Genomic DNA, 24,214 nt, shown 5'->3' on the forward strand with positions numbered 1-24,214 from the left:
CTTTCACACCCTCTGGCCTTGCCCCTGCCCTGGGCTGCACCTCCTCGTGTCGCTGCTCACGTCTCGGGGCTCAGAGGCTGCTCTGCTGCAAATATTTGCACTCTCTGGGGGCAGGAACACGGTGCATTGGCCCCCAGGGGCAGGCGGCTCCGTATTTATCCTGGAATGGCAAACAACACCGAGAGCAAAGAAGAGAAGAAGGCAGATAAGATAAAAGTGTGTTACCAGGTCTAACGACACAAAATCAACAAAGACCACGGCAGAAGTTATCTGCAAAGGCCCACAAATGCAGCAGCAAGGGATCCTGATGGAGGAGGTTGGATCACCCAGAGGACTGGGGAGATAGAGCTGTTTGTCTCTTGGAATGCCCAAGATGAAGTCACTGGGAATCACTGTCAGTGACTCAAGACAATTTACATAAAAATATGTTTTTGTGGTCTCTGTCCTGCCCACACCATGAGCCTGTAACTGCAACCAGCACCTTCAGAACACAGAACTGAACCAAATTCTTCCCCACACGTTCTAATCCCAGAACAAGCCCCAGGCTGATGTGTGCCTGAAGAGTGGTGTGAAACGCTGCAGCAATTAATTCCCAGTATGTCGTGGGACTGGATATTTCTCCCAGAAGATAGATTCGCCCAGCTGTGAAGGTTTTCTCTGTCATTTAAGAAATATCCACATTTGCTGAAGTTTTAATTCATGCATGCGGTTAATTTATAAAGTGAAACAAAGTGTACTTGTTAGACAAACTGCATAATGATGAATCCAGAGGGAAAAAATAGAAAGGAGGTACGAGGAGAAACACATGTGAAAGCCATATGGAAGGGTGTTCCACCAGCTTGGAACCAGATGGAAGAAAACATTGTCCCCGGACACTGTACAGAGTCCTACTGATAACAGATGATAAATCATTCACTGAGTGTAAGCAGGAGAGTGAACATCACCACAGACCGAGCTGTGCAGGGACAACAGGACCACGAGCTGGGGGACTTTAGATAAAAGGACAGCATGAAAAGCTCAGATGTCACCCCCTCGTGTGGATCTAATCAGAGCCATTATCGGCAGGGACAGCCCGAAGAGCTGCAGAAAGGAACAAAGGCAGAGCAGCAGGGGAGGAATGCACTGAGGGAAACCACAACACAGCCAAGTCTGCAGTAATGAGAGGCTGAACAGGCAGTAGGGAGAATGTCTGCATGTTCACCCCTACAGAGAAGATATGAACTTAGTCCTGTCCCCAAGCTTTCCTGTGTGAGTTCGGCAAGTCATTTAAGGTCACCTGAATTCCAAGGGCACCCTCCTGTTCACTCCAACACTGTGCTGCCTTCTCCACCACGCTGCGTTTCCCAGGGAGCCTAAAGTCTTCCACGTTCCTGTTTGACTAGAGGGTTCTCTGTGACATCATCTCTCTTCTCAGAGATGATGTCACAGAAGGAGTCCAGGTCTGAGTGGGTCAGACAGGACAGCACACTACACAGAAGTGGCACTCAGAAGTAGGTTAAACAGAAGGTGGCTGTGCTTAAGGATCAATAATTTATTGACAGCCATCAGTATCAAAAGGCATGATGCCTGCAGGAGTCCTGCTTGAGATAACTGGCCTGCTACACTGACAAGGGGATGCAGATTTCAGACTGACAAGCAGTGAAACCTTTCCATCCAGCTGAACTCTCCAATTCTGTTTGTGGCCCAAGAGGTCATTCCCGGAAAAGACTCCTCTGCTCTTGCCAGTCTTTTCACTTCTTTGCTCACAGAGAATTTTCCTATGGGGAGGAGGGAAGCCTCATGACAAACATGACTACTCCATACCCCCATGTGCACAATTATCTGTGTAAGCACCAAATGACTGCTTGCCTTAAAAAAGGCCCAAAATCTCTCTTCCAAATACAGTTAAGTGTTTTTTAGTGGTAGAAGCCTCTGTACCAGACCCCAGAGCAGGACGGGTCACTGTGCTCAGAGAGACACACACAGACAAGGAAGCTGACCAAAACACACGCATGCAGGACCACCAAGGATGACCCTAAATTGGACCACCCAGTCACTTTGTTGGCCCTATTTTGAGGAGCCAGAATCTCTGAGTATAAAACAGTGTCCGCACACGGGTTCCTTGGCCTGCATTTTAGACCATCCCATATCTCCAGTGACTTCCTGCCACTGACCCTCACAATAAATCATTCCAGCCAGCCTCCCTCCCTCCTGGCAACATCCTGTTCCTTCCTCAAAAATCCTCCCACTCACAATTCCAAGGTTTGATATCAATCTTAAATAAATGCCTCTCTGGACTGGGCTGCATTCCCTAAGCCACCTTATCTCCTGCCTCTCCAGGATGCTGCAGTTCAACAAGCACATGCAGAAGCCCCTCAGGCCTTGTTAATTTTACTTCCATTCTTGTGTCCTCTTTCTTTTCCCCATATTTTCTCACAGGGAAGGGAAGTTAACTCCAGGAGAATGTGCACTGCAGTACAGCCATGTGCTGTGACTTCTGAGAGGGGAAAGTGATAGGCCAGAAAAGAGACAGAGCTGCCATTTTCTGTATGAAATATGGTGAGAAGAGAATCCATGGCAGAGGTTCTGCTCCATTGTCTCCCTTGCTCTGGTTTCCCTCACTTCACAGTTTGGGTGAAGGAAAACTGTCAATACATCTCCCCATCAGAGTCCCTTCTTCAGCATCCAACAGATGAGGACCAGCTGCCTCCATCTGATCTTTCCGATTTCCATCCAAAGCCCAGTGTGAGTTAGGGTGAAACCACCTCCTTTCACTCCCCAGATCACCCCTGCAGAACCTACAGCAGGTCAGCCAGCTCAGGGTCTACCAATCCCATCTTGCAGCAGAACAATGGAACTAAGCAGGATGAATGCAGACCCTGACAGCAGTTATGTCTCTGAAAGCCCATGGAATAAGGTGCAGGCAAAAGGAACCATGCTGGCCCCTTGATACAGCAATGTCAGTGAAGACTGGCTCAGGTCAGACTTAATTTCATTTCCACCCAGGAACTCTCTCCCCATATTTCATTATTTTGTCCTTCTGTAACCCGTTTTGTCACTGATTTTACCCCCCACCCTATAAACCTTGTGCCTGGCAGGTTACAATCCTTCCAAAGAATGGTTTCACAAATATCAACAAGATTTGGCTGCTCAGATGTCACACAAGGTGATATTGGTGCTTACCTGCTTGCCTACTCTTGTCTTCCTCTGCTCTACCCTCACCTTTCCTTGCCTTCAAGGGCACCAAAATGCCCATGATCATCTAATCCAACTTCCTGAAGTCCATTTCAATGAGGATCTGCTTCTGGCCGGAGGAGAATTCCTTGGGTGTCTCCAGACTCGCATCTCTTTTTAAAAATGTAATTATTCATTAGCAATTCACTTGATAACGAGCCAAGGATCATCTCTGAGAAAAGCAGCAGCGACCTAGCAGATTTCCAAGTCGGAAGGAAAAGCTGGAGGAGAAGCAAAGAAAACAAGCTTTAGTCGAAAAACCAAAGTGGGGTGAGTAAGATGGCATGGCAGGCTCCTAAAATGCCCTGGGAGTTTCTAAAGGAATCTTATTCCAGCACATGAATCCCAGAGATGCCCTCCCTCTCCTTATCATCCCACTCACTCAACCATGGCACTGACATATGTACTTAGCAGCAGTTATCAGCAGTGGCACAGAAATAAATGGCAGGTATCAAAGAATCAAGGTCGTCAACTCGGCATGAATATTTCAGAGAAAAAGCAACACGAAAAGCTCCAGTGTCCCAGGCTCTCAGATTTCCAGCAGAAGGAATAAAACACAAACCACACACACACACACACACACAGGGGCCGCTGGCTCGGCCATCACATGCACGGAGCTCATTTCAAGGCAGTACCACATATGTTCCAAGACAATCTGTCACATTTTAAAAATATATAAATATATATTAGATATCTCCTCTGTATAATGTGCAAACTCTAAGCAGCTGGCAAGAGGGCAGTGGTGATTTAATGCAAGAAAACTGTGCTTTGCTGAAGGGCTGGGGAGTGGGGAGCTCAGGCTGTAACGAGAAGCCTCTTTGACAAAGGCGCAGAGTGGCATCTTTTCACACAATTATATGTGGGTCACATTAACCTCTGCTGGGCAGGATTCCCCTGAGCTGCCTCTGTCTGTGTCACTGGGAAGAAATCCGAGATTCCCCTCTCCATCTCTTGCTTTTTCTCACAGTGTTGGGCGTTGCAGGGAAAGCATGGAGAGGGAAAAGGGGTTCCCAGCTCATCACTGCCAGCACTGAGCTCCAGAGCAAACTCCACACTTCAGGTCCCAGCAGTGCCACTAATGAGATGTGTTAATCAAGGGAGAGATCTGAGATTTCCAGCTGTGTCAGTGCACCATAATATAGATATACACATTACTATTCATAACCCAAGAAACTCTGCTAAGCTTCCCTTTCCACTTGTATGCCAGATACTGATGGGAATTATTTGAATTTTGCTCTGTGGATGTGGATTGAAGGCAAACACACATTTTTTCACAGGCTTTGGAGGTACCAATATTCTCCTGTCAAGTACAACTCAAATTTGCAAAGGGAAATTTCAACAAAACCATAATTCATTAAACACACCAAATATTTCTTTAATGAAATCATTTGGGTATTCCACTTGTTTTTTTCAGTCTTTGCAGGGAATTTATTTATCAGGCAACTCTGTTTCTGGGAGTGGGGTGACAAACTTCCAATAAGACTGATTTCCCACTTTCTAATGTCCCAAAAGTCTGTTTTTTACAGATTTTTTTTTGGTTTTCCAGGCACATCACCATATTCTTCTCTGGACTCAGCTGGTTTGATATGGTCTATAGCAAATGAACTTTATGTCCCATGGCAAACTGGATTTAAAGGACAAGATCTTCTAAATTTGAGAAAGTCACCGTGGAAACCCAGCTTTCACTTATATTGAAACAGGTTCTTTCTCAATGAACTCCTTCTGAAAATGGAAGAAACCTTCCTTGCAGTGACAACTGATACTTACACTGTCATTCAACCCCAAACCTTGTGCTCCTTCACCCATTTCCAATCCCAGTGGGCTGCAGGGTTTTGAACTTGCAGGACACAGTAGCTGGGAAGCCTTTGAAGACAGCTGGAGCCTGGGAGATAAAGACACAAATGGGAAGTGTCTGCCAGGACACCTAAAAGCAAAGATTAAACCTGACAATTTGAAAGGTATTTGAGCATTTTTCACATGTTGAGATCAGCTGCAGATCATGGGCTGATATTAAAGTACACTGGGGCATTCCCAGCACCAGTAATTGCTGCTCACCTTTCACCCTCCGCTGCTCATTTCCTCTCCATGCCAAAGTGCTCTTTCCACTCATTTGTGCCAGGAAAACTCGCTGTGACCAGGCACTGAACCAGACAGAGGAACTTTCCTGCTTTAAACAAACAAACAAACAAAAAACCAAACGCATGAAACCGTTTTTCTCCCCCTTTCCAAGCTGGATGAGCTCCTCCCACCTTGTTCCCAACCACAGGAGTGGCTGTGCCAGCAGAGCAGCAGGAACAAGAGGCCAGGAGACAACAACAGTGTCTTAAACCAATGTTACCACCAAGCAATTTGTAATATCAAACCACAGGCTAAATCTCAACTAAAAGCTTTTCGGATTCAGAGTGAACACCTCTATTAAGATGAATTAAGCAATTCACAGTATTCAGAGCTGCACTTTAAAACGGAGTTTAAATCTTTATTTTCAATGCTCACCCCTGTAGCGAAAATGGCCTGAAAGAAACCAGCTCAGAAAACCATTAATTCCAGATTTCTGCAGAAGAGAGGTTTGTGCATATTCATTCTTGTTAAGACAAAAGCCTCTCTCTGCAGTGCAGTCACTGCCACAGGAGCTCCACTACCCTGCAGAGACATCAGATCTACCTTAAAGCTCACCAGTGCAGCTCCTGATAACCATCTAGTCTCAACAGCACAGGCTCAGCATGGACTAATTTGTCCTGACAAGATTATTTGCAAATTAGGTGAGGAGGTCAGACAGCTGCCATACAACCACATAAAAGTGTAGTAAACACTGGCTCCAAGTTTATTCCCTGCCTATTTTTTATGCGTTTTTCACTTTGTGTGCCACCTCAGCACCAGATTTAATCTACTCTTAGGCCCAGTTTCAGCCAGGATGCGTTTAAATCCCCTGCCCAGGCTGGACTGCAGGCGTGTGCTCAGCTGAGTTGGGTGTCCTTCAGCTGGGAGGTGTGAAATAGATCCTCAGCTGGGCACACTGCAGAGTGGTGAGGCAGAAACTGGATCACTGGATTTCAACATATGCTAAAGCAAGGAGGATGAGAGCAGGTTTTGCCTTGAATTAACAAAATAAGTGGTTTCTAGTGGTTTACACATGGTAAGTCTGTGCTAGATGTAAGAGCCTGCCCCATCTGGAGGGCTAAACATCCAAAGATGTTACTGTGAGAACAATTTTGGAACCCAATCAGAACCTCCTCCTCCATGAGCTGTGCAGAGGATCTGTCTGTGTGCTGTCATGTGGAGGCAGGAGCTGCCTGTCAGGGGAATGAGCAGAGGATGAGGGATTTCCCACGCAGAGGGATCCAAACCCCATGGACTCGCATGAACCCGTTCCAGATGTCCCAACTGCTTGGAGTGACACGTGGCACGAGCATGCCCAACTGACAGCAGGGCTGGAGGAGGGGTCACACTTGTCTCTAATTCCTGGTTTCATAGTCTGTTTCGAAAACACAGTGCTGGAGTTTATCCCTTGCTCTGCATTTTTGGGAAGTACTGCTACAGGGAAGATTGCCTAGTTTGGCCCATTGCATGCCAGGTGGGAAACAAGGCATGATCCCCTAAATCCTACATGGATGTAGGAATGGTGTCTGAGCACTACAGTCACATCCCAGACAGGCCCCACCTTCCAGCACTGTCCCAAGATGCAGAGTCCTCATAACAAGCATCAGAAATGCCACTGGACCAAAAATCCCTCCAGCTCAATCCCTGATCTCTACCAAACTCCACTGTGTGAAGGAGAATACAACACCCAGGTCTTCCCAGGACTGATCTTCCCTGCTCTGCCTGGCTTCCATTCCAGTAGTTTGCTTAAGTCCATCAGGTGGCCAGCACAGCCATCCCTGGAGCCACCCTCCAGTTACACTTCCAAATGTATTTCAACATTTTTGTGCCTTTGGCTACTAGATTCCCAGGCACTGCCTTCTGCAGTCTGTTCAGCACTCAGGTCACAAGTTATTTCCTTTTACTTGTTGTAGGCTCATTACCTGAAGAGTTCTGCCAGTCCTCCTGAATCCAAAGCCTCCTTGCAGGAGCTGTTCAGGAAATTTTTCTGTGCAATTTCATTCGGAAACATCAATTAAATGAAACTGAAACTTCTTACAAAAAGAACTCTATTCTCAGTTTAAAAATAATTAAAATTCTTAGTTTTAAAAACAGAATGTTCTCAGGACCTGTATGGGGTTTCTTCTGCCTCTTCATTCCAGGCTTGTTTTTAGGGTTAGCTGGTATCAGGTACCCAGAGCTTCACCCTATATTCAAGTATTCAACCACATGCACAAAACTGAATTTCCCTGAGCCAGGTAGATGAATGCAGCACAGATCTCTTCACCTGAACCAGTACCATCAGGAAACCTTTACAGCCAGCAATAAGAAATTTCCAAGGCGTGATTCAGTTTATCCTGAAGTGAATCACTAAACTGGAACGTGGATGAGTGAATCATGTGAACATCTCCAGTGTAAACCAAACTCAGTTAAAAGGAATCACGCCTTCTATCTTTGCTGGGATTCCTCTTGACCGCAAGGGAACATCATGCACTCCCATTTGTTCCTTGTCATTTTGGGTGCTTTTAAAAGAGGGAATATTCCTCTCATTATCCTTAGTTTTGATGGCATTGTCTTCTGAATTTCCTTCTCTTCCTCTCCCTTTTGAATGGTCTTGTTTTCCATCAACCACATCAGCTCACAAAGCTATCACCCAGCAGTCCTGCAGCTGAAAGTAGTCCTTTGTCTCAGAAAGAGAGTCTTCTAACACTGCATTACCCTGTCCAGAAACCCTTTGTGAAAACCCACCAGAGATGTTCTCAGATGGCTGCAATTAATTAGACTGAAATGAAAAGTTGTCTGTACGCAACAAAACTTTCAGGTGCCTCCAAAATTAATTCAACTTTTTAACATGAGCATAACCTCCCAGCACCAAAATAATGATCCAAATAAAAAACTAAATCAAAGCTGTGTAAAAATATATTTTTTTACCACTTCAGGAACAAGCCTTTCTTACAACATTGCCATATAAACAACTTGTTTGGGGAGTTTCAAAAGGATATGAGGAAAAGAGGGTGGTAGGATCCTAGGGCTTTCCCTGAGAACACCCCATGGCCTTCCCTCATCTCATGTGCATCTGAACCCCAAAGCTGCTCCTCTGCTCAGTGGTCTGAGGATGGGGCAGGCAGAAGGCACTTAGGACAAAATTATTTGTACCCCTTGGAGAAATTCTAAAAGCTTTTTAGATAAAGGGCTGAATTGGCTTTTGTCTGAGCAAATCTGATGCATAAAGGGTAGCCCACTCAGCAGGTGACATAACCCAGATGCCACAGTGACTTGACACTGACTTTACAGCACTCTGGAGAGAGGAAGCAACTTCCCCTTGATCAGGCAACACCCAGGAGCTCTCCTGCATCACTGAACACTCTGAAATTCCCCATCCCGCCTGCTCCCCCCAGACAAAATGAAATGTTGTCCCCTGGGCACCATTCATCAAAGCCAGGCCCCGTAATTAATGGCACCATTTGTTCAGGGGATTTCAACAGGTACTGAAATCCAAAGCATCAAAGCATGGACAGTCTCATCCTGGTCTGGCATATATAAATATGCCAGGGAGACTTTGTGTCACTTGGGAATCACTGTCCCTCTGAAAAGGGTTCACAGGTCTGACAAAGCACTGAGATCCTGTAAACCAGGTCCTCAGCCCCAGAAGGAATGATCCTAGCAGAGCTCTGTTACTTGAGGGAGCCATGGGTTTGGTTTTTCTGAGAAGGATTTTGGGCTGGAATTGTCTTCACAAAAATGGGAACAGCCACGATTACAGCAAATACGAAAACTCCCAACATTCCACTCAGCTAATTCCGTGATTCTGTGAAAGCAGGAGCACTGGGGTACAATGCAGCCTGGTCCTGCTGCCTTTTCCTTTGGCTACACTTCCCACCAGGCAGCAGAAACCAGGCAGTTGTGAAGAGTCTATTGCCTACCTCAGAAATTCAGTCCAGACCTTATGAGGCCAGAAACACAGGGCCTACAGAAACCCCTTCTCACACCACTGCAGCCAGAATGGCTCAGTCCAGCAAAACAGCTCAGCCCCCTTCTTAAAACTCTTCAACTCCCCTGCAACAATTTTTTGGGGCCTGTGGTTTTTCAGTGGAATTTAGAGAACAAAACCCTTGGATCATTACATCATGGCTCCAGTAATGTCTAGGAACATTTTACATTTGATAAAATCTCCCCAGATTACCTTCTGAAAGCCTTGTGGTCGAGTGGCATGGCTGGGAACACAGGAATGATGTAAGAAACCACTGAATAGCTCAGAGATCAGCTCCTCACATCCCTAGAAGAGAAACTTGGGAGAGACATCACTCCTCTTTCAAGAGAACGTGGCAGTCAGCTGAAGTCAAGGAGCTGCTGTGCCTGTGGAGAGACAGGAAGAATGGCCTGGAGTTGACACATGCTTAATCTCAGCTGGCAGGAATCCTGGGACAACAGTTGTCCAAGTGCCTACACCCTGTCCCTCCTCAGCCATCCCTCCCTGTCACAGTTGCCTCTGGGTATATTATCCCACTTCCTGCCTGTGTGGTTGGGAATATCTCTGGGGAAAGAAAGTGAAAGGTGTGGATTTGTATGGTGTGAGCCTCTGCTCTGTGTCCTGATTTGTTAAATAGAGGGGAATCTTCCTAAAAGTGGGGACTCACACCTGGAGCTTGGCTGTTAGGGTGTTAGAGGGGATGGGCAGAGAACATCCCTACCAAATATTCACAAAACTTACCTCTCTTAAAAGTATAAATAACAACAACAACAAACAATAACATCACAGGCAAAACACAGGGAAATAAAATCTGCCAAGCCACGCAGGGAGAACCTGAGGTAACCTTTTCCAAGAAACCATGAATTTAAAGGGAATCTCTGTTTCATTCTGCCTTCAGGAGACAAACACTTGATTTTGCAATCTCCTGCTAACTGGCTAAGCCCTGTGCTTTGGTGGAGCTCTGTACTCTGCCTCTCAGAGTCACAGTGTGGACCTCAAATCCTCATGCAAAGCTGTGTAAGCACAACTTGTGTATTTAACAGTGCAAGAATGGGCAGGAGGCAACCTAAAATCCTGACCTCAGGTGACTTCTCCCATGTCACTCCAGTCAAAGAAAAACTGAGACACAATAACCAAGAATTCTGATTCCCAGACTGTACTTACAACCACTAGTTCATGCTGCTTCTCATCAGAGCAATGTCACCACGAGACTTTTATTCAGCTGAGAAAACAGAAGTGACAGCAGCTCTTGGTTGGGGTTGGCCCCTGAGCTTCCCTTGTCACACCATAATTAGCTGCACTGCTTTTGTGCATTTGGGGTGTTTCACTCACAAGTGTGTTTGGGTGGTTAATGCAAAGATCAAGGCTCAAAAGCAGAGGACATAACTATGTTAAAACCATTAAGAATTAGATGCTTATCTTAACTAGGTGGCTCTTCCCCGGTACTTGCTTTCTGCTATAGACTTAACAAAAATCTTTCTTTTTTATCTGGAAGACCCAAAGGAGTTAGAGTATCTGTTGTCAGCCCAGGACAGCACCTGGTCCAAAGAGTGCCCAAACCAGGCAACAGGTAAGAAACAAAATCAATACTCACACAAGGTCCTCCTTCTTACAAATCTGGAAATGAATGAGGAGATGACATGACCTGCCTGGGATCACTTCAGCTGGAAAAGAGCTGCCAGCCAGAATGGCTCAGCCAGAAGACCACCCTTCCTCCTGAGCAGGAGGTCTGAACACGAGGAGCCTGGCAAAGGAGAGATTACATGGTTCACATGGCTGAAGGTTTCTAGATACCCTGAGGTGTGCCCCCTCCACACCCTGGCACAGGACCTTTGTCAAAGCAGCTGAAGAGAAACACCCCAGTCTGGTGTTGCTCCCAGTGGTCCATCTGCAAGCTGAGGCACTGACTTCCTGCTCGGTGCCTTCCTTTAGAACTAGAATCCAATTTACAAAGCCTTTAATTTTAAACTTTTTCATCACCGACTTAATAAAAGTAAATGACAGGTAATGGTCCCAGAAGCCAGGAGCCATTAGATCTTTCCCAACACTAACAAGGGCTGATCAGACGCTTGTGCGCTCCTTTTCCAGCTCACGGAAACTCAGCTCCCCAAGGACTCTGCAGCCGGGGGAGAAACAGGAAACCAACCCTCTCACAGGCAAGGGGAAAAGGCAGAGAAAAGGAGGGGACAAAAAGAAATAAATAAACCCATGTGGATGTGACCACTTAAAGCTGCAAACGGGCAGGAGGATGAGAGCGGATAACGCCTGCGCTCATCCAGAGTTCATCTGGGGCCCACGTGCTCCATTTGCCCAGCAGGGCACTGGGGGCTCTGCGAGGCGCTACAGGCACTGAGGCTGCACGGAGCCATGGAGCAAACCGGCTCTGATTTCTGCCCAAAGGCATCAGTGTCAGACCGGTTGGGATGTCAGCTCGGCACAATGTCAAGGCGGCAGTCACGGTGTGCTGTCACAAAGAGAAATAGATATCATTTCAAACACACAGCTCTGGAGAGAGGAGGGAGAGGCAGGAAAGAGAATCCCATAATGCACTTTTTTGGGGGGGAGAGAGGGACAAGGAGGCTTAACTCTGCTTTGGCCACACAAGAGGAGGCACAAGGAGAGGATGCTCCAAGTCTTCCAGCCAGTGTGTCACCAGGTTGAGAGGGCAGGAGAGTACTTCAGAAAGGATCTGATTTTCATCTCTTCTGTATACTTTTGGTTAGGAAAAAAGCATCTGGAATCAGCTTCCTAAGACTAATTCCTGATTTAAGGAATTCCTTAGGCAGCATAAAGCTTTAGTCTTCACCCCAAGCACAAAGGAGAACGACAGTGGTGTGGTGACCACAACCAAGACTCTGGTGGTTTTCTGTCCTCCTCAGGTTACATCTCCACACTTTAGTGATAAAGGAGACTTTAAACTCAACCTCATTCCTACCCCAGCTGTCTCAGTAAAAAACAAGGCTTACAGTCATCACATGCCAGGCCTAAGGCAATCCTGACTGCATACATAGCATGACACCCTCACCCAGGGAAGGGTGCTTGTTACACCCATATCTCCCCCTCTACCCTCTACCCCTCGTTACACCCATATCTCCCCCTCCACAAAAGCCAGAGAGGTGACTTAAGCATTATTTGGAGACACTCTACCTCATCTACCTCATATGCAGGTGACAGTATGCAACTGTGGCACAGTCAGGACTGGAAAACTCAGCGTCAGGATCTTCTTGCTCTCCTTCTTCACTGCAAGACCATGCTGGGGCAGCTCCTCAGTTGTTCTTTTTCTATTTGTCAATCTTGCCTGGCTTTTGCTTTTGTTTCACTGCTGTTCAGGGTGGAATTGCATCTGCTGTGACTTCTCTTTCCCAGAACACACTTCTTCCACAGACTCCTGTCCTTCCATGGTCTCAAGGGCATTTGCCACCCAGTGCACCCCGATGAAGGGGAAAAGAGAGTTATAGGGGAGAGAAAGTGTCTTCACCTCAGTTTTCCTGGTCTGAATAGACACAATTTCATGAGATACCTGCCAAAAGTTCTGCCCACAACAAACAGTGACAGTACCACAACATTCCCAGTATCTTCACAGAGGTTTAAGTAACCATAATTCCATATTTTCAAAGCAAGAAACACTTTTCAAATATAACCTTCCAGTGTTACAAAAATGTCATCCAGGAGTGTATGTACTTTAATGAAAGGGAAGGGAAGGGAAGGGAAGGGAAGGGGATGGAGCTAATTTTTAAGAGGCACATGACATTTCCAAGACCTGATTATTCCTTGTTCCCTATACATCATTCACTTCCTGCCCACATGCATGGAGGAAAAAGCACCAAGGAATCTCAGGCTTCATCTCAGGCTTCATCTCCGAGGGCATCTCTGTGAAAAGCTGGGAGACAACACAGCAAGTTAGTCTCTTACCCCACCACTGATGTCTGTGTAACATTTTTGATACACCAAATCTGTATCACACAAAGCCCTGGAGCCTGCTGCAATATAATTAATGTGATAGGAAATCTTGTCCTGGAGCACAGCCAGCATTCTCATCACACTCAAGCCTCACTCAGTAACCACTGGACTTTCCATTCCTCCCTCAGCCACCCACCTTATTTGTCTTAGCTTCCCAATTCCTCTGAAGCACCTTTTAAACCCTATTGACATGACTGTTAGCTGTAGTAGCATGGAGGATCTAGGAAGGACTGTCTGGAGCAAATTCCTTGCCTGCTGGCTCATCTCTAGCCTAAATCCAGGCTCTCTTATCCTTGCACATGACACTTGCTCGTGTAGCCTTGAAACCTTGCACTTCCCTACTCCCTTCAGACATTTCTACACTTAAAGTGGTTCCTCCTTCCTCACCCCTGTCCTTTTCCTCCCAAGTCTGGCTTTCCAAATAAAATTCTTTCAGTTTTTGTGAACGGGGAGAAATCTCCCAAGACTGCTTTATCCTGATCATACTTTATCCTGTGCTCTGGATCTCTCTCTGATAATAAGGTGTATACATTGCATATTAGAGCTGCAGAAAGTAGAGGGATTTATACATGTGGCCTCTTCTCAGTGTGATACACAGGCCTGGATCCTCTCCCAACATCTGCTCCTAGTCTGGACCAACACAATGAGAGAAGCAACAAGGTTTGTAGCTTGTGTAAGAAAGATCCCATGAAGAATTGCAATAGCAGAGTCCTAAACCTTGGGAGGTGGGTATGGACAGCCTCTTGGAATGTGCTGTAGCCTCTACAGGGATGCTTCATCTTGCAATTGAGCTTTTTCATCTCAGTCTTTACTTTAGCAAATAGTATTTGTATTGCTTCTTACTACACAGCAGTGCTGGACAGATGAAAATATCTGTGGCTTGTAACAGATTTGTAAAGACCCTTGTGCCACATCCATACAATAAACTGAGAGCAGAGGGAAGAAGAGAACTTGATATCTTGGTGTTTGGGGTTACACATTTGTTTGTCTGAGTATTTTCTTACTCTTTTGGGAAAAAGTCAGCTACTACCTTTGCTTTGTTTCTACCTCCTGGCCACCAATGTGTCACACCAAGCTGTCACCCCAAGCAGGGTGTTGGTTCACTTCACCCCAAATCTGTGTCTTGGACAATCTGTTGTCCAAGGCAAGCAATGCCTTGTTGCCAGCTTTGGTTTAATCTGGTTGTGAAGTAACCCAGCCCTTTTCACTAATTATACTTCCCTGTCCCCAGATTTTAATGATTTCTATTCCTTAGGAGAACACAAACCTGTTACTTACAACCTGTTAGTTTTCTCACTCTCCATGTAAGGCCCATTACTTAGATAAAGCCAAAGGATGGTTGAGCCTTGTATCCACAGCTTGGGCAGATCATACTTGAGGCCAGGACAAAGCACATGGTAAACTCCTGCAGTCTGTTAGTCAGCTTGCTTGTCACAGGATAAGATAATAATACAAGATCCATGATAAGGCCACAAGTTTTGCAAAAACCAGACCCGAAAAACCCGACAGACCTCAGTGCCCATGGGAATCCTAAATATCAGCCCCAATGCCTCTCAGGTGGGGTGCCCAAAAGTCAGGGTTACTCTAAACCTGCAACTGAGGAGTTTGAAGAATTGTCTAATTATTTTGGAGCTTCATCTGTGTTTGGCATCCCTGGATATGCCCTTTTGTCCATGATTTTGTCTTCATGGGATTGCAGTGCTTCAGACACTCTATTGGGATTTCACCTCATTGGAGCAGTGTCTGTGGTTGGACCTGCATGAAGAGTCCAAGCAAAACCCTCACAAAAAAAGGTGTTTCTGTCTTGGAGAAGAGCTGAGTTGCTGTCTTGATGCTGCCACCAGCTCTTTTTTAGACTCACAGCAAACTGCTCCATTCCCAGGCCTCAGCTGTAATAGGGACACAACAGGTATCAGCCTCTCCCTCCTCCTCTGCTCCTCTCCAACTTCCCTGTGCTGTTCATCCAAGCATTTCTCAGAGCAAACCAGCTCACACTCAGTGCAATGCCTTCAGCTGAGCTCCTACAAGAAAGGCAAATCATAAATAATAACAGAGGAGCTGTTTGTCCCAACAAATTGAAACCAAAGGATGAGATGTTGTAATTTGGATAAATATATTCCAACTCTCAGCCTCCGTGACAGGACTTTGGGAGAGCTGTGCAGCACATGCACAGCACAGCTGGATTTGGGGATGGGAAGCATGGCCCTGGGAAGAGCAGCTTTGCAGTGAATATTAGCAGCAGAATCTCCCTGGTTGTTACAAGCTGTGAGCTCCTCTTGGACTATTATTTAATTAGGGAATAGCACATCTCCCAGCAAGCCCCCTTCCTGTTCCCCTCCTGTGACTTTCCTTCTTGAGCTCCCAGGACTGTTTAATCAGGCAAAGCTTTCAAGGGAGCAGCAGCATGGCCAGATGGCCCAGCCAATCTGAGCTTGCAAGAGTAGAAAATTTGGGACACACATGTGGCCCCTCAAAACAAGGCTAACTGTGGGGATTGAGGTGAAGGCTTAGGGAAGGCCGAGGGCCTGGGCTGCTCCTCACAGAGCCAATCCCAGCCATGACAGACACTTCTCCTTCCCACTGCTCCCTGTCTCTTCAAACCACACAACAGTGTCATTGTTCAGATGGCAACCCCCCAGCAAAAGGTGATGGCCACGTCCCTCAGCTGGAATTGGCTGCTGTTCAGATTTCCAAACCCACAGCAAGGTTTTTTCACAGCAGCTTTTCTGCAGGGAGCACACTGAGAAGCTCCTACCTCCTTGTGCCAGGCTCTAATAAAACCCCCAGTCACCCAGGAGCTCCTCCAGAGCAGCCCAAGGGACTGCAAGGGCAGCAGAACAGATGCCCTGCAAATCCCAGGAATCCTGTGGTGTTTACCAGGACTCTCAGCCCTGTTCCTGTCACTCGGCTGGAGCAGCTCCAGGCGCTCAGGGTTCACACTGGACTGACTCCAGGTTAAATGACAGTGTAATAATTGATGTCTCCATGCTTTGGTTTGAAAGCCTACAATTAAAAGGATACAGGGACAGCAGTGTCCTTGTGAATTAGACCTGTGGGCCCGTTAGAGCACAATCCTATTCATTACACTGCTGAGTGGAAGGGTGACAACATACTCTGCTCTGGTATTGGGGAAATTGCTGCTTTAAGAAGGATGACAAGGAAAACCTGGACAGTCAGGAGTAAAGAAGAAGCACACTGCTCAGAGAAATGAGGAGCTCCCTCTGCAATCCCACTGCTGGAATATTTGTAACCCACGTGAGCCTCTGAGTGCAACTGCACTGTTGGGATCAGGGAAAGAATGGAGCTCCATTTGGTGCAATTTCATACTTTCATAATTATGTTCATAATTATGTTTTGCTTTGGAAGAGAATCCTCAAAATCTCCATATTCCTTCCACAATTTCATTCTGGACTCACTGAAATACAGTAGGAATGTCTAATACACAACTAAATACTACTAGCAAAAGAAGCAAAAAATCATTGGAAAAGAAAAGGAGCACCCCAATAAACCCTATGGCTACAACTGAGTCAGGCTCTTGTTCTCTGAAGAAGACCTAAAAGAACCAAATCATTGGGATTTCCTCGACCTTTTCCAACAGGAAATGGCATTTTCCAATGAGAACCAGAATATCAAAGTATTTATGACCAATTCTACGTACAACAGTTCCTAGAGAGTATCAATGTGAGCTGTGGTAATTAGGACAAGATTTAAACAGAAATTCTGTTGTTGTGAGGGAATTCAATGCTTGGACACGAATTGTAAAGCCATGTGATTCCCGCCACTCCATTTTCACCTTCAGCTTTCAAGAGGTTGGCTAAGGACAATTACTATTTTATTGTCAGCCAAGGACTGAGCTTATTACAGAAGAAACACATGTATCAACAGCATCTGTCATGAAATTTTATTTTTATTCTGCCTTGTTTAGCTGTTTTCTCTTAGAAAGTCATTATACCAAAGTAAATATATCCTTAGTTCATCAGCACAAAGATGACAAAACATTAAGGATATTTATCTTGTCTAGATGCCATTTAAACTTCTATAAATGTGACCAGAAATTATTCTTACCAGCTCAGGGGAATCCTTTTTTGGGAAGATCTGCAGTGCTAAGAGCTTTTGCTTACATGAGAAATACTGTGCACAAGTACTTTCTCAAGGCACCAGGATGATGCAGCTGCCAATGCCAACCCCTCTGAGGAATCTGAGGAGGGAATGGACAAACATGTCAGTGTTTGTGCTGCATGGGGAGCTCTGGGACAGTTGGGAAAGTGGTGCTGGGCTCCACAAAATGCTTCTCCCACAGCTCTTCCCTGCCAGTGACAAGCTCTCCCTACAGCAGCAGGGAATTGCTGTCCCTGCACCGGCTCAGCTTCCTGGACAGAACACAGAGGTGTGAAGCTACTTTCTGTCTCTCTCCAGCCTTCTCCAAGCCAGAAGCTCTCTGTGAGCATTCCCACCTGCTCCTCCATGCTCAGACACAGACAATCCATGTGGAGCACACTTGTTATTCCAACTCCCAGAGCGGGAGCTTTGCTGAACTTGGGCTCATTGGTCTCAGAGATATTAACATGTAACTCCCACCTCCCCAGTACATTAATTTTTACATTTTCCCAGTCCTCTTCAAACATTCCCTTTGGCTGAGGCACTGCCAGGTATTTACCTGAATGAACTCAGCTGGGCTTTTCCACGAAGTCCAATGGAAGGACACACTCCTGTGCCACTGGAAATGGCTTTCATACCTGACTGAAGGTTAGAAGGGTCCTTATCTCCACACTTCAAAGAGCCTCCTCCCATCTGACAGCTTGGTGTCTCCCCCTGCATGATGTGAAAATCTTATTCTCAACAGTTTCAAGCCTTTTGATCTTCATAAAAGCCAGGTCACAGAACATCCTATCCTGGCTGTCTTGAGGAATGCCATAAACCTGGAGCCGTTGCCACATCGGGCCTCAGGATCTCTAATCTCCCAGGATTTATGAGCTCACATTTTCTTTGAAGGGACACAGCCTACTTTAAAATCACAAATATCATTACACATGCCTGCAATTTACATCAATAAAGGAGGAATAAAATCCACAATCTGCTCATTTTTCTCCCACCAGTCCAACTTTTTAGTCATTTGCATTTATGCAGATGAGGGGATTTCCAGCCAGTTCCATTCTTTGGGCAGTGCTGCACATGTCAGTACCACAAATATTATACTGCAAACATTGTGGGGGAGGATTTGAATCTAAATACAGATAGTGCCTAATCCAGTGTCTTTAAAACAAATGCCTAAACCCATTTCTTTCAGTAATATTTTGTAAGGTTGTTAAAATGCAGGCCATAAGCTTATGGATGATGTAAGAAACTTATATGAGAAAATTCTTATATTTAACAAACCCAGAAGATCAAAAGCAGAACAAGAAGGATTTATTTCTATATGCTATTACTGCATCTTCTTTTATCTGTCTGTCTGTCAGGATTTCTGAAAGTGCTTGTCAGCACCTTGTTATCTCGGGGTCTGATCTGCATCCAGAGCACTGAAGGTGCCTCTCACAGCCTCCCTGGGGACACTGGGAGCCAACAGCAGCCCTGGCCTCACCTCAGCCTTGCCAGCTCTGCCCACAGCACCAGACACATTGTCAGAGCTCCCACCAGCCTCCTCTGCCTGCCTTTCCTAAAGTCAAGAGACTGAGCAAAAAGGTAACACAGCCCCAGCTCAAGACATTCCTGGGCTGAAGAATTCACGTGGTGCATGGAAGGAATGTGCCACAGATATCAAATCAGGCTTACAAGATCTCCAACAAGAAATGGGTCTGTCACCAGGATGGTAATTCTGTTCATTCTAGAAGAACTAAGAAATATGCTCTTTTACTTTCCTGGCTTTGTTAGCAACATATTCTGGCATAGAGAGAATAAAGTTAAAAATTGTTTATGTAGTCCTATTTTGAGATGTGGGAAAGCAAGCAAATATCCCTCCTTTTCTGGCCCTGCCACCCATGCAAGGTGTGAGATACTCAAGCCTTGCTCTTGTTTGTTACAAGTGAAAAAGGAGCTATGCCTCGCTTCTCCCCCAAAAGAACAAGGAATCCTGAAAACTCATGGCATTTTTATCATTTCAGTCAAGTACAACACAGATCTTCCTTTTACAAACTCTGTCATGGACTGAGTTCCCTCCTTCCTGCTCAATCAATCCTTGTACAGAGACAGAAGGGTTGATTGAATTTGTGGTGATACTTCACATTTCATGGAGTATTCCCCATCCCTCATCCACAAAGTGACAACAAGGCAGCACATCCCAAGTCATGGGGCAAAAGATCTATTGGAATTACTTTGCATTACAAAATATGGGAGAAATATTTCCAGTACCATTAAATTTCTCATTTGTCCAGTGCATTTGTCCAGATCATAAAATCACATCAAGGAAAACAACAATAATAAGAACAACAACAAGAACAACAACTCAACACAAAAATCAGATGGGAAAGGGGAAAGGAAAGAATGGCAAAATTAATACTACCTAAGAATTAAGATTTTCCAAAATGCCAAGTTTGACAGTTTCCTTTTCTTTCCCTTTGAAGGGGAGGTTGAGGCAAGGAAGGAAATTTTATACACTGTGCAAAGACAGATGGGGAAAGGAAATAAAAAACAAATCAAAGGGAAGGAAAAAATTGCAGGGCCTACGGGATGATGACAGAAAAAAACCATACAAAGGGTGTTCCCCTCCCAGTTGCCAGAGACACGAAGGCACCAGGTACAACCTTCATCGATGAAGGCTCAGATCTGTGTCACCAGGAGACAGCTCCCGGGGTCTGAGCCCTGATTGATGACTTTCAGATTGCCAGCTGGGACATAATTCACTGGGCAGCAAGACTGAGGTCAATACACGTTTAAGTAAAAAGGTTTTTCGTAAGCCTGTGGGGTCAATCGGGAAAAGCTGTCGTTGTTGGAGGGGAGAAGGGAGAACGGATGGGCTGGCAGGGGCAGAAGGGACCAGGGACTCAATTCCCGTTAAGTAACTGAGAGCATTTGATTGCTGAACAGCAGTCCAGCAACAAAGCACCTCCTGGAGTATGGGAGCCAAAGGATTTACCCCTTTGGAAAAAAATACTGCACCAAAACCCCAGGTCCTTCCTCCCCATTACCCTCTAAGCAACTTCCTCCCAAATTCAGCCAGGACCCAGATTCACAGAGAATTGGGATTGTTCAGCCTGGAGAAGAGAAGGCTCCAGAGAGACCTCAGAGCTCCTTCCAGGGGCTAAAGGGGCTCCAGGAGAGCTGCAGAGGGATTGGGGACAAGGAATGAAGTGACCTCATCCCCTTCCATGAGCAGGGACATCTTCCACTGTCCCAGCTTGCTCCAAGTCCCAATGTCCAGCCCGGCCTTGGACACTTCCAGGGATCCAGGGGCAGCCACAGCTTCTCTGGGCACCCTGTGCCAGGGCCTCCCCACCCTCCCAGGGAACAATTCCTTCCCAATCTCCCATCTGCATGTAGGCTGCCTCCAGCAGGGCCTAGCAGCTGGAACACAGGCTCTCAGAGAGGTCCAGCTGGCTGTCTGCACAAGAAGACTTGGGAAGCTCCTCTCAGCCAAGCAGGCCTGGAAAGCTGCATTGCTCACTGAGATTGCACCAGGGCTGTCCCAGGGAACAGGGATGGAGCCTTCCAGTCCAGCTTGGTTTGGCACAAGGTGGCTGCACAAACCATGGGCAGAGCGAGATCCAAACCCAAGGCCGTTGCTGCTGCAAGGGAAGAGGACAACCCAAAAGAGACACCACAAGCAGGGCAAACACACTTAGCTTGCCTTTCTAGGTCCAGGCCATGGCTGCTGAGGGTGCTGGTGTGCCTGAAGAAGGCACTAAGGTCCAGGTTCCCCCGTGAGCACAAAAGTGCATTATGACTTTTCAGTTCTAACCCAAGGCCTCTGACTCACCACAAGCTGGCTACTGCTTCTCCTGTTTCAAATTCACTTTCCCTTCAGCAAACCTCCCTGCACTGGGTGATTGAATCCATCTTTTTCCAGTACAGAACTGACCTTTTATTCCATACTTTGAGGGCTCACTGCTGTGTGCAGGACTTTGGGGTGTCAAGAGCATCCTCCAGAACCTCTCTTGCTGCCCATAGTCTCAGACTCTTCCATTTCCATTCCAGGTCGCTGGGTCATTTCTGCAACAGATTAGTGTGGAAGCAGCACTTTTATAAACCATTTGGCATATTAAAGGAAAATATCATCCATTTCAGACCTGAGTTCTCCTGAGAAACAGGAATGGGTTGTTGGTTCAGCCTCTGCTTTGAATAACTGAAATGTAAAGTAGCACATGGGGGTTTATGAGCATTTGCTTTCAGCGTGGGACTCTGGAATCCAAGTCTTGTAAACCCAGGATTGGAGATTAGATACTGCTACCACCAGCTCTGGGCTGGGCACTACCTTTGCAGGGCATTTAGGCCAGGCTTGAGAACCTCAGCTGCAAGGTGCTGCAAGTATTTTCCTCATTATTATTGCAGAGGCCATAAGTGGCAGAGGCAGTTCATGTTTGCTCCCTGTTTCGAACTTGCGGGAAAGCTCGTTATCGGTGGGGCATCCTTGAAACAGCAACCAAGAGCATTAACTTTTAATATTTAATGTATTCTTCAGGCTCTGGGAGAGCAATGTGAGAAATATCCCGTAAAAATCTATTAGTGTTAATAAAATACCACCCAACAGGTTGTCCATTATCAGCAATTAAAGTTTTCAAAGCAGGTCAGATAACTCCCTGGAATGATTTGTGTGGCCTTTACATCCGTTCTTCTCCTTCTTCCATTTTTTTTTTCTTTATTAAACTTTCTCAACTCTTCTTTCCCCCCTCCCTCCCACAGCCCAGCCTGAGTCCTAACCAGTGAATTATGGCACTAATGAGGTGTTTATACTCTCTGCCCATCAATCACAGATGTGTGTGAGTGAAAGCGCCAGCCGATAGTCGGGAAGTGCTGCAGCCTTTGCTGCAGCCAAAGGAATATTAGACTCCAGCTAGATAAATCCCCTGCTCTTTCCCTTTGTTGCTCTTAGCCCCAGGGCAGGAGCAAATACACTCAATCTGATTCTCCACCCAGCACCAAAATGGGGACATCCTTGCAGCTCATGTGTGTAACCTCTGTCCTCTCATTTGTCTCACTTCACCCTTAACCACAGCAATGCCTCCCTGGAATGTGATATCCCTAACAACTGAAGGAGCAGCCAACACAGGGTGCCATCAAACAAGGCAGGAGTTGCCCCCAGTCCTCCTCTTTCAATGTTTTTCTCAGCTTTTCCTTACCTGTGAGACTCCAGGACACACATGGAGGCACCCTGATGGACCAGCACTGAGACCATAACTAGAAATCAGTTAATTTATACTTGTTTCATTTCTTGAAATGAAACAAAACAAAAACTAGACTCGGATTTTTAACAGCGAGGCTTTGGCTTTCTCCCTGCTAATGAATTCAGCTGAAATGAAAATCAAAATGAAATCTAAATGAATAAACACCCATGTTTATGGAGACCTCAAAGAGCTTTACACCTACACAAACCCAGTCATTAAATGAGGTCTCTGTGGTCTCCGTTTAGCATAAACTGCAGAGAGTGGGCCAAATTCAGGTGTGATGCTCACAAAGAACTCCTCGAGGTATGTTTACTGCAGCCTCACAGTTCCTGGGAAAAAGACAGAAGCTCCTGGCTGGGGACCCCAGCAGCCTGAACAACAGTGGCAAATCTCCTGTGGGATCTTTAAGAAAGGGGGTTAGGAGCAAAGAGAAGGAGCTAAAGGGATTCAGCAATGGCTGGAGAGGCAAAATCCTAAAAAGCAGCTGTTTCTCTTCTAGTTTGAGAGCAGGATCCTCGCCAACTCAAGCACCCCCTCAGGGTGTCCAAAGCCTGCCTGAGGGTGCTGGTGGTTTTACCTGACCTCAGCACATACTATGGTGGAGCAGGCAGCTTTTCCTCATCCTGTTGAACCATTACTATGTAGGGCTTCTAGACTGTTTTTCAAGAAAATTATGTTTTTGCTTGAATGTGGTTGATCTCTGCGGTGCTTTTTGGATCAGCATCCCCCCCTTTACAAAAACAGAGAGCAGCCATCCCACCTCCCCCCATTCCCACTGTATTTATCTCCTCTCCCTCTCACAGGATCCTGTTCTGTTTGTTTCTCTCTTCTGGTTCATGCTCTGCTCCTGGAAATGAAGCTCTCCTTGTGCTCTGCTGCCACACACTCAGGTGTCCTCTTGGGCTGCTCCCCCATCAGCACACTGTCCTTGGGACAATGGTAGCTTCCTTTGGGACAGGGTATGCCCAAGGCAGAGATTTTTAACTCTTATCCAGCTGTACTCCTCCACCATTTTTGTGAGGAAGCTGCAGGTCCTTTGCCAATTCCCACCTAATGACAAAAAACACATTTTCCTTTGTTACTTTTCAATAAGCCCTTCCACGTTATCCATGGATCCCCTCAGCCTGCTGGTAAAAAAACTTGATGACATTTTCCAGTGGAAATAAAAGCCTTTTGTGAGCCCAGCTATTGGGTCAGACCCTGATGGGAACCTAGCCCAGACTCTGGAGGGACAGAGGGGGACACTTCACCTTCTGGCAACACTGATAAGTGGCACCAGCAACGTCACCCTGTGGCCACACTGCTTTTGGTGCTGCAGCAAATGCATCTGGAGGTTGCTGGGGTGCCTCATCCTCCCACTCTGCTGCAGAGAGATCTGTTTCTTGGGAAGGGGAAAGAGGGAGACAAACAGGCACTGGGTTTGTGGTGAGCAGTGGGGAGGGGGAGCTTGGCAGCTTCTCAGAGCAGAGCAGAGCAGAGCAGGAAGTCTTAATCCTTGGAGGCAGCTGAGTAACCTCGGTGGTGACCTTCCATGGTGGGCGCCAGTGCTCTCACATGGGGGAGAAACAGCAGGAGAGGAAGAAACAGAAGCTGAGAGAAGTTGGCACAAACAACCCCTGCAATGCAGGGATGAAGGGACACCATCCTAGGAGGGGACAGCAGAATCACTGCCCTGATCATC

General features: G+C 46.3%; 2 long non-coding RNA genes across 4 annotated transcripts in view; both read right to left on the minus strand.

The window, feature by feature from the left end:
* Positions 1–3,180: 3,180 nt before the first annotated feature.
* On the minus strand, positions 3,181–12,746 carry LOC146430437 (uncharacterized). Of its 2 annotated transcripts, none has more exons than XR_014855368.1 (6): positions 12,407–12,746; positions 10,854–11,003; positions 9,473–9,645; positions 5,269–5,377; positions 4,981–5,137; positions 3,181–3,434 (listed from the first exon to the last, which is right to left on the minus strand). It is a non-coding gene; the product is annotated as an uncharacterized LOC146430437 (long non-coding RNA). The 2 variants fall into 2 exon arrangements; XR_014855369.1 differs by having other exon boundaries at positions 5,269–5,380.
* A 218-nt stretch (positions 12,747–12,964) lies between these two features.
* LOC146430438 (uncharacterized) overlaps positions 12,965–24,214 on the minus strand; it is a 227,433-nt gene continuing 216,183 nt past the window's right edge. For both annotated transcript variants that reach the window (XR_014855370.1, XR_014855371.1), the window contains exons 4-6: positions 21,231–21,361; positions 17,877–18,031; positions 12,965–17,417 (exon numbers count right to left, since the gene is read on the minus strand). This is a non-coding gene — a long non-coding RNA (uncharacterized LOC146430438). The remainder of the gene's footprint in view (positions 17,418–17,876; positions 18,032–21,230; positions 21,362–24,214) is intronic.

This window comes from Lichenostomus cassidix, chromosome 15, assembly GCF_008360975.1.
Source record: "Lichenostomus cassidix isolate B80296 chromosome 15, HeHo_3.0, whole genome shotgun sequence".
In the NCBI taxonomy this organism is placed as follows: Eukaryota; Metazoa; Chordata; class Aves; order Passeriformes; family Meliphagidae; genus Lichenostomus; species Lichenostomus cassidix.